The following is an 11,203-nucleotide window of genomic DNA, read 5'->3' on the forward strand; positions in this document are numbered from 1 at the left end:
CCTCCACTTAGTCCTCTCGTCAGGGAAGTAGGTTTCCCCTCTCATCTCTCTTCGATAGGTCCCCTCATTGTCTTCTCAGGAGCAGATAGTTCCTCCCATCCCTCTTCATAGGTTCCCTCATTCCTTCTCTTCAGGGAGTAGGTTCCCCCATCTATCCTTCTCATCAGGAGTAGATACCACCCATCCATCTATCCTCTCATGAGGAGGTGTGGGTTGCCCGACTAGACTCTGACTCCCTCTGGGAATCTTCTCTCTGGAGTTGATGACATTCAGACTAATCTTCGTGAGCTCCATTGGCTCTCACTGTTATCAGAATAAACGTTCCTATAGTTTCATGTTTTCTTTAGCACACACCAGGTTTGTGTTAACCACTAGTGTGAATTGCATTACATTACTCAGGAAGAAGTTTGTATTCACTTCTAATCCTTCCTTAAGACACTGAAAACACACACATAACCACACACAAATTCCACCTCCTCTCTTCCTCTGCTCTCTCCTCTGTGTCTTCTTCCTCTGTCTCTCTCAATCTCTCTCTTCCTCTCTTTCACTCCTCTTGTCATATCAATGCGCACACACACCACACACACACACACACACACACACCCACACACACACACACACACACACACACACACACACCACACACACACACAACACACACAACAACACACACACACACACACACCACAAAAAACTGTTCTGTATTCGTTGTACTGTAATTTTTAAATTGACCAGTGTATGGTAATGTTTAGATAATACACCTATTAAAAAGCGTGACGCTGGTAACCCATGTTCTTCTCCTCTGTCAGGAATCCCAGTTGCCCGCATCATTGACACACAGACAGGACCTCAGGATGAGTGCTGCAAATAAGGGACATCCCTGTTCCTCTCTATCAACCATAACCAGGCAGGGATATTCCTTCCAAAGATTTTGCGTTTATGTCTTTTCCCTCTCTCCCTTCCTCTACCTCTGCCCTCCTGTCAGCATGCTATGCCAGGTTTACAGTTGACCTATCCCCCCACCCCACCCAACATCCATGCTGCGTCATTCTTAAACTGTGTCCCATTTCACCTCATCCCCTCAAACACTTCACCTGTAACCTCTAACGTCTAACCTCTACCTTTAAACCTGCTTCCTTCCTCTCATTTGTAAACCTCACTGTGTTAGTTTTAAGTCTAACCTGCTTCTGTTTTCTACCTGTTGGTCCATTCAATTACTTTACTTTGGTTGAAAACTGTCTGTCAAACGTAAGAATGCATTTGTGTGTGTCTAGACCTTCTTTTATTTAAGTGGACTGTGGTATGAGCATGTCATACCCTTAATTAGAGGCGTAAAGTAAATAGGTCTGTCTCTTCTAGACTCCTTCCAAGAAGAAATTGTCCTGTGATACCGTAGTTTACATTTCCCTTATTGAGACCGTCACTGTACAAAACTAGTCAAACTTACATTCAAGGTAAGTTGTGGTGGGCTCCCGAGGAAATGTTCAATTTGCCGTTTCCCTGTCACTGTGGAAAGTTCTTCATCACTAGATATCAACCAATATGCTGGAAAGTATTGCTATTTATATAGCATAGGGTGATTCATTTAGTAGCTGTTCATACCAAAACTGTAGTTTCAACGATTAGGACTGATGCAAAATAAGCCCATTGATGTTTGCTGCTGCTGCGTGAAATGGGGGAGTGGGTGAGAGTGAGGCAAACTCAATATGGGAGGAGCTGTATAAAAATGTAATACATTTTTATTACCGTTATTTTATCAACAGGCCCCACTAGCCTATTTCGCACCCTGGCCCTGCTCCCTCATTCCCATCCATCTCTCCCCTTGTTAAGCCACATCCTCTCCGGATCCTTCAACAGGAACATTTTTCATGGGAAAGCTCAAAGAGGTTCAAAAATCTGTTCTTTCAGTTAATTTTTTGTTTCGGATCACATCAATAAAAACAGAACTAACAATTACATTTAGTCATAAGCAACAAGTTTAAAACGATATTGTTTTTGAGTGGTATTTGTTATATAATGGAGGCATTGAATGCAGAGCATGGACAAAGCCTGCAGGGACCCTTACCTGCGCTTCTGCTTGTGTGTGAGTTGCTCTGGTATAAAGTGTCCTAGCAGATCACATGTAGAAGAGAATAGCTGGCCTGCTGTAGTAGCTGCAGTGTTGATCTGATGGCTTTCAGGTCAGAAGAGACCCCATTGGATGATTATGTAGGCACTCCTCAATCAGAGTAGCAGATTATGGGACAGCTTTTTCTGTGCGCCGCCCTTTTTGGCGCGGCCTCCATTTAGATCGGACCACTTCTGTTTACAGTTGATCCGATACCAGTGACAGGTGTTGACCAGTAAACCCAACCCAGCATTCACAACGAGCAACAGCACCAATGCCTGGCAGTAATTATGACAAATGTATCATTCGTACATCCTTCCTAGTGACATGCTTGTACAAAATTCCTCCAGTTAATGCAAGTCAATCTAAACTTAGAACATTTTCTAGCACCATTTCTAAGTAATTGCTTTTCCCCCCAGGGCATCTTGTTTGATTACAGGATGGTTGCGAAACCAATAATGATCTCCTCAATAAACCTATGATTATTTACTAGCGGTTCAACTGCGCTTTGTGTGTGTGTGTGCTGACTGTGTCGTGTCTGTGTGTGTTGCTTGTGTCGTGTGTTGTCCAGTCTGTGTGTGTTGTGTTGTGTTGTGTTGTTGTGTGTGTGCGTGTTGTGTGTCGTGTGGGTGGTGGTGTGTGTGTGTGGTTTGTGTGTGTGTGTGTGTGCTTGTAACCGAGATGTTTGTGATGTTTGTGTGTTGTGTTAACTGCCTCACTGTGTTGGATCGCCATTCCGCACAGCCTCATGCTGCATTCGTGTGATGAAGTGTGTTGCCCTTGTGTGTACGTTGTCGCCCCAGCGAGGACGTGCACCCTGCCCCGCGTCCACCGCTCTTCTCCACCCGCAGGATCCTCTCTCTCCCAACAGAAGCGGACGGCTCTACCAGAACAAGATCTGACAATCACGGGGATCTAGTTGTGGCTCTGCTGGTCGAATGCGGCATTCTGTGTGTGTGGCGTTGGCCCTACTGCCCAAAACCAAGGTAAGCAGCCCAGGACAGTATAGCGTCCGGGCCAGGCTGTGTTGTTTAGACTAGACCCTAGCATAGGACTGTATGACTGCCAGCCTGATGTTAAGAGTGACTCGCGACGGTATTCTCCTCCACAGGCGACGAACAGTCAGGCTCTAAGCCCCGCCACAGTGCGACAATCACTCATCTCTTCTCTTGTTTCGCCGGGAGTAGATAACCCATCCATCTATCCTCTCTTCAGGGAGTAGATTCCCCCTTCATCTATCCTCTCATCAGGGAGTAGATTCCCTCTCCATCTATCCTCTCATCAGGGAGTAGATTTCCCCTCCATCTATCCTCTCTTCAGGGAGTAGATTCCCCCTCCATCTGTCCTCTCATCAGGGAGTAGGTTCCCCCTCCATCTATCCTCTCATCCGGGAGTAGGTTCCCCCTCCATCTATCCTCTCTTCAGGGATTAGGTTCCCCCTCCATCTATCCTCTCTTCAGGGAAAGAGGTTCCCCCTCCATCTATCCTCTCTTCAGGGAGTAGGTTCCCCTCCATCTATCCTCTCATCAGGGAGTAGATAACCCATCCATCTATCCTCTCATGAGGAGGTGTGGTGCCCGACTAGACTCTGACTCCCTCTGGAATCTTCTCTCTGGGTTGATGACATCAGACTAATCTTCGTGAGCCTCCATGGCTCTACTGTTTACTTCAGAATAAACAGTCCTTAGTTTCATGTGATTCTGTTAGCACAACACCAGGTTTTGTGTTAACACTAGTGTGATTTGATTACATTACTCAGGAAGAGTTGTATCACTTCTATCTTCCTCTAGACACTGAAAACACACACATACACACACAAATTCACCTCTCTCTTTCTCTCTGTCTCTCCTCTCTGTGTCTCTCTCTCTGTCTCTCTCAATCTCTCTCTCTCTCTTTCACTCTCTCTTGTATATATGCGCACACACACACACACCACACCACACACACACACACACACACACACACACACACACACACACACACACACACACACACACACACACACACACACAACACACACACACACACACACAAACTGTTCTGTAGTTCCTGTACTGTAATTTTAAATTGACAGTGATGGTACATGGTTTAATAATACACCTATTAAAAACGTGAGCTGTACCATGTTCAACTTGTATTAGCCAATGTCAGAATCCATTGCCGCATCTTGAGACACAGACAGGACCTCAGGATGAGTGCTGCAAATAGGACATCCCTGTTCCTCTCTATCAACCATAACCAGGCAGGATATTCCTCCAAGATTTGCTTTATGTTTCCCCTCCTCTACCTCTGCCTCCTGTTAGCATGCTATGCCAGGTTTACAGTTGACTATCCCCCACCCCACCCCAACATCCATGCTGCTCATCTTAACTGTGTCCTTCTCCTCATCCCTCAACACTCCACCTGTAACCTCTAACGTCTAACCTCTAACCTTTAACCTCTATCCTCCTCTCATTTGAAACCTCACTGTAGTTGTTTTGTAAGTCAACCTGCTCTGTTCTACCTGTGTCCATCAAATTACTTTACTTTGGTTGAAAACTGTCTGTAAAAGTAGAATGCATTGTGTGTCTAGACTCTTTTTATTAAGTGACTGTGGTATGAGCATGTCATACCTTAATTAGAGCGTAAAGAAATAGTCTGTTCTTTAAGGACCTCCTTTCCAAGAAATGTCCTGTGATACCGTAGTTTACTATTTCCTTATGAGACCTCACTGTACAAAATAGTCAAACTACATTCAGGTAAATTTGTGTGAGGCTCCGAGAATTTCAATATTGCCGTTTCCCGTCACTGTGGAAAGTTCTTCTCACTAGATATCAACCAATATGGCTGAAAATATTGCTATTTATATTAGCCATGGTGATTCATTTATAGTGTCATAAAACTGGAGTTGCAACGATAGGCTGATGCAAAATAGCCCATGATGTTGCTGCTGCTGGTGAATGGAGGGAGTGGGTGAGAGTGAGGCAAACTCATATGGGAGGAGCTGTAAAAATGTAATACATTTTTATTACGTTATTTATCACAGGCCCACTACCTATTTCCCCTGGCCTGCTCCCTCATTCCCTCCACTCTCCCCTTGTTAAGCCACATCCTCCCCTCCTCACAGGAACATTTTATGGGAAAGCAAAGAGGTTCAAAATCTTTTTAGTTAATTTTTTTGTTGATCACAAAAAACAGAACTAACATACATGTAATAACACAAGTTTAAAAACATATTTTTTTGAATGTATTTGTTTTATAATTGAGGGCATTGAATGCAGAGCATGTTACAAGCCTGCAGGGACCCCTTACCTGCGCTTCTGCTTGTGTGAGTGCCTCTGTATAAAGGTCTAGCAGAATAGACAGTGAGAGAATGAGCGGCCTCTGTGTAGCTGAGTGTTGATCTGATGGGCTTTCAGTCAGAAGAGACCCCTTGGATGAATGAGGCACTCCTACAATCAGAGTAGCAGATATGGGACAGCTTTTCTGTGCCGCCTGTTTTGGGCGGACCTCCATTTTAGATCGACACTTCTGTTACAGTGATCCGTACCAGTGACATGTGTTACAGTAAACCAAGCCCAGCCATTCACAACGAGCAACACACAATGCTGCAGTAATTATAACAATGTTAATCATCTACATTTCTAGTGAATGCTGTACAAATTCCCAGTTAATGCAAGTCATCTAAATTTAGACATTTCTAGCACATTTCTAGTGAATGCTTTTCCCCAGGCATCTTGTTTGATTAAGGATGGTGAAACAATAATGATTCCAGTAATAACTATGAATATTTACTAGCGTCAACTGGCTTTGTGTGTGTGTGGTTGTGTGGTGTGTGTGTGTGTGTGTGTGTTGTGTGTGTGTGTGTGTGTGTGTGTGTGTGTGTGTTGGTGTGTGGTGTGTGTGGTGTGTGTGTGTGTTGTGTGTGTGTGTGTGTGTGTGTGTGTGTGTGTGTGTGTGTGTGTGTGTGTGTGTGTGTGTGTGGTGTCCACAGAAGCGGAAGAGCTCTACCAGAAAAGAGTCCTGACAATCACGGGGATCTGTGTGGCTCTGCTGGTGGTGGGCATTTGTGTGGTGGTGGCCTACTGCAAAACCAAGTAAGTCAGCCCAGGACAGTATAGGTCCGGCCAGGGCTGGTGTGTTAGATAGACCCTAGCATAGACTGTTGACTCAGCTATAAGAGTGACTGGGGTATTCTCCTCCACAGGAGACAGAGGAAGAAGATGCACAATCACCTACAGCAGAACATGTGTGCAGATCACCCCAACCGGAACCTAGCGAACGGACCCAATCACCCAGGACCTGGCCCTGAGGAGATACCCATGGTAGATGTGAGTGGCACATATCCATTGATTCCTTACTGACTTTTCTGTCATCGATTAATGAATGAATGGAGGGTGAATGGGTTGTTTTCATCTGAGTTTCATAGGATACATTCTTTTACTTTCATTTAGTGGAGCATGAGTACTCTCTTGAAGAATAGCAATGTACAGGTTAACTTCCAACAGTAACTAAACCTCTCCTTTCAGAACACACACATGGTCAATCAGTGGCGTTTCAATATGTCAGGACAGATTTAGCACAGTCTTTGTGATAGTATTGTGCGTAAAGTTCAACATGATGATGGGCAGTTACACAATTCCCCTCCATACCATCTCTCCAACACTTTCCTCTGTGTGTTTTAGTACATCTCTAAGAATGTGCCTGCAACGGAGCGAGTCATAGGGCATGTACCAGAGGACTCGTTCCCCGGCAGCCATGCGTCTTCCAGATCTCACAACTCTCTACCCATGCCCATTCATCCACTCACAGGTAACCCCTCAACATCCCCCTCACTACACACATCACAGGTACATTTTTTGACACACAGAAAAATACACACTGAACTACACACCGGACCATATCCTGGTTGAACCCTATGTTTTGGTCCTCTCTTGTCTCAGACACGAGGAGCGGACATGGAGCCTGGAGCGGACTGACAGTGTCCTCTCAGACTCACCAGGCATGATGTCGTCCTCTGTGGGGACCAGTAGGTGCAACAGTCCTGCGTGCATGGAGGCCAGGGCCAGGCGTGCCGCACACTGTGGCTCTACTGTGCCCCACCGGCCGGCCTGCAGTACGAAGACTCGTTCGATTCGCTGGGGGACTCTCCACACAGCGACAGGTGGGAAGGGAACAGGCCCCTCTCTGTGGTTATGGCACTGGGGCATGTTCTAGTGCCCACCTTAGGAGGCTTGTTTTACAGCTGGTCTCTATCGGCCCCTGGAGGCCAGCGAGGGCACTTTGAAAGAGTCATGGGCAAATACTACTCTACCATAGCCAGACATGATGAGATAGCCCTACTGTAGGCAGTGGTGGAAAAATAACCCAACTGTCATACTTGAGTAAAAGTAAAAGATACAGCAATACAAAATTACTCAAGTAAAAGTGAAAGTCACCCAGTAAAATACTTTTATTGAGTAAAAGTCTAAAAGTATTTGTTTAAAAAATATACTTAAGTATCCAAGTAATGTAATTTCTAAAATATACTTAAGTATTAAAAGTAAAAGTAAAAGTATAAATAATTTCAAATTCCTAATAGTAAGCAAACAGCCGGAACGATTCTCTTGTTTTTTTAATTACGGATAGCCAGGTTTACACTCCAGCACTCAGACATAATTTACATTCAAGCATTTGCGTTTAGTAAATCCACCAGATCAGAGGCACTAGCGATGACAAGGGATTTTCTCTTTAAGAGTGTGAATGGACAATTTTCCTGTCATGCTTAGCATTCAAATTGTAACTAGTACTTTTGGGTGTCAGGGAAAATGTATGGAGTAGAAAGTACATTATTTTCTTTAGGGAACGTAGTGAGGAAAAGAAAAGTTGTCAAAAATAGTAAATAGTAAAGTAAAGTACAGATACCACAAAAAACGACTTAAAGTAGTACTTTAAAGTATTTTTACTTAAGTGTTTTACACCACTAACTGTAGAACAGGCAGGTCTTAAAATGTATATTGATCTTGTGTCATGTTCTGATAAAGAAGGATAATGTAGGTATATACAAGTAAGTTATATATCCAGTTGCTGTATTAAGGTTAAGAGTATTTTGAGGATAAAATCCGTCAGGAGAGAGCCCACAGGCAGCTGTATTTCTCAAGTGAAGAATCTGCTGTGTCAAGCTTACTGTACTGTACTGTACTCCCCTAAATCTGCAGCTAAACAGGAGGGTGGATACCGTAAGGACTTCATTAAGACAAGGAGAGTAGAACAAAAGAGCTGATCTCTGGGGTGGAGCTCTAGCTAGCAGATCTCTTGTGTGGCTGTGGTTGTCAACTCTACTGTGATCTTCGCCCTGGGTTGCTGTATGCCTAAAGATTGAGCACAGATGTTATTGTAGGGACACATCTTCATCTTCACCGGAGGTTTAGAGAAGTGTACATAACTTATATTTAGTCATTTTAGCTGGAAACCAATGACCACAAACATTTCTCATTTTAAGATGCACCATGCTGAAATGGCCATTTCCTGTATGCAAAAATTCTAATAGTTCACTTAATTTCAGTTATGTGACATAACAATCAAGTATAGTGTAGTAAAGAATCATTGTACCATCTAAACCACTGTGCAATATTTTCCATCACCAAAAATATTGTATTTCAGCTGTTTGAAACTGGTGTACAAAACCCGAAAGTTAAAGATTCAAGTACGGGAAGCATAGAAATGACGTACATAGAACCGATTTACCGCTTCTTAGATTTGCTATAATTGTATTTCTATATGAATTTGGTCAGGTAGCCCAAAAAGGTACATATTGCAGATTTAAGATTTTTGTTTTAGAGTGTTTGAGTTAGTGAGAGTGAGCTCATCTATAAATGCTACAGTAGGCTATAATGAACATTTGACTGAACAGTAGTGCCAGGCAGCATCGCAGTGCTTAACTTAACAGGATTACAGTGGAACAGTGATTCACTTTATTTTAGATTTGCCTTTGGATCTTTCAGATGCTTTTTCCTAAAGGGGGTACTATGTTTTTCCCTAGTGCCATAGAACATATGAAGGTAGAGGGACTGTACTGTAAACATAAAACAGCACTCAACTCAACACACACACTTATGTTTTCCCTAGATATAGCCATCTGTAAGGCTAAAGGTCACATTAACCATTACACATCCAATAACATAACAAAGATGTAGAAAACTGACTGAATGCAAGCAGGATTTCACAAACCACAATCCACCACAACTGACAAACCTGCACACTAACTCAATAATGTCTCTTACTGCTGTTTGTGGATGGTGGTCCCTGTCCCACATCATTCTGTTTAGACATGACATCTACTGGGCTGCTGCTGTTTGGCCTGGTCCTCTCTCTCCCTGTCCTTCTCCTCCCCGCTCCCCGCTCCCCCCCTACCTTCACCCTCACTACAGGTATGTGTCAGCCCTGACACGCCGGCCCGCCTCTCTCCAGTGGACTTCTTTTACTCGCTCCCCCGCAGTGCCTACCTTCCAGATCACCTCCCCCAACACCAGCCAGGCCATGTCCCTGCCGCCCGCCGCCCACACCCCTACCCTCTGGAGGACGACCAGCCTCTGCTGCGGCGCTACCAGGTGCCCCTGCACGACGTTCAGCGCCAGGAGCCCTACCGGCGCAGCGCCGCACCTACCTGAACGACAGCACGGGCAGCCTGGCCTCTAGTCCCTACAGGCTGGCTGAGGAAGAAGACTACGAGACCACACAGGAGTACCTCTCCTCCCGTGAACAACCAAAGAAAAGTGGGACCAGCAGCGGTGGTGTTGGGGGTCGGCGCTTGCGGAGGTCCAGACTGAACGGCTACGTAGCACCGAGAGATACGAGGCGTCACGGGACTACGGCTCTCGCAGCTGCCTGACGGACAGCGAGTCGGAGGAGGAGGGCGAGAGAACGCCCTTCCTCAGTATGCAGAATATGAACGCGGAGCCCTCCACCATCTGCAGGCCGGCCAAACTCGGACTTCTCAGTCACACTCTTCGGGGCGGCACGGTGCCACGCGGGACTGTACAGACCAGACAGACGCACTCACGGTCCAAACCGGACAATGTACCCCATTAAAGAAAAGAAGATGAGCTACCAACGAAAATCAATATAGTATAAACCTGCACCTATACAAATATTTTTATTTTATATAACTGACAGATATTCTAAACAAATGAAATATTTATTTTCATTTTAGCAAAAGTTGTCTACTAGTTAACAGCAAAGACTTTTTTATAGGGAAAACTCTATTTATATGTACATTTTGATTTACAGTATAAAAAGACGTGCCAATTTTTCACAACTTCAAAAATTGAGTAATATTGTGGTGCCTTTTGCTGTATGCCGATGGCAGAGGGCCAGTGGAAGTTTTTGTAGCCTTTCTTATATGGACATCATTTTTATACACGTTTCCTCTTGTTTTCTTTTTTGGGCTTTGTTTTTTTCTTTTCAGGCTGCGTTCTTCTGGGAGTCTAGCCCCATTTGAACATTACCGTTCCCCTTCAACCTCATGCAATATAAACCACTTAATCATAAGGTGTATTTACATGAATATAATTCACCTTAGGGTTTATCATTTTGGGACTCTCCAGTAGAACATCTGATCAATGCAAACAGGTCCTTGCTCTCTGAGTGGGGAGGAGTGTTTGTGTGTGCGTAAGTGCGTGTGCTCGCGTGTTTGTGTGCGTATGTGTGTGTGTGTGGGGGGGATTTTGTGTACAGCTGTGCTTGTGTGTGTGTGTGAGTGTTATATGTCCTAATGTGTTGTTGTACCAACCAACTGGTGCTCTATTGGACTCCAAAGCAACTGTATCAGTAGAGGAAAGCTGCAGGTGCACAGTGAAGATCAGCCTGGGTTCCGGATTGTGCTGCAGTTGGGTAGAGAGTTATTTTGGGTAAAGAGTTATTTTGGGTAAAGAGTTCTGTTGGGTAGAGAGTTCTGTTTGGTAAGAAGTTCTGTGGGTAGAGAGTTCTGCATGTCATTGCTTGATGTGTGTTTACAGCTGCCCGCCTTTGTTTCCTGGCCCCTCCATGTACCAACAGGGTAACGGTTGGTCTCCTGGCCCCCTCCTTCTACCAACAGGGTAAGGTTTGTCTCTGGCTCCTTACTGGTCCCACCAGGGA

At 44.7% G+C, this 11,203-nt stretch overlaps 1 long non-coding RNA gene and 1 pseudogene across 1 annotated transcript in view; one reads left to right on the plus strand and one right to left on the minus strand.

Moving 5' to 3' along the window:
• The window catches only part of LOC111963723 (pro-neuregulin-2, membrane-bound isoform-like), a 189,230-nt pseudogene extending 179,074 nt beyond the window's left edge, over positions 1-10,156 (plus strand).
• Positions 1-11,203, minus strand: part of LOC139027782 (uncharacterized) — a 663,342-nt gene that overhangs the window by 264,214 nt on the left and 387,925 nt on the right. The gene's annotated exons all lie outside the window — the stretch shown is intronic.

This window comes from Salvelinus sp. IW2-2015, linkage group LG5 (assembly GCF_002910315.2).
Source record: "Salvelinus sp. IW2-2015 linkage group LG5, ASM291031v2, whole genome shotgun sequence".
Classification (NCBI taxonomy): domain Eukaryota; kingdom Metazoa; phylum Chordata; class Actinopteri; order Salmoniformes; family Salmonidae; genus Salvelinus; species Salvelinus sp. IW2-2015.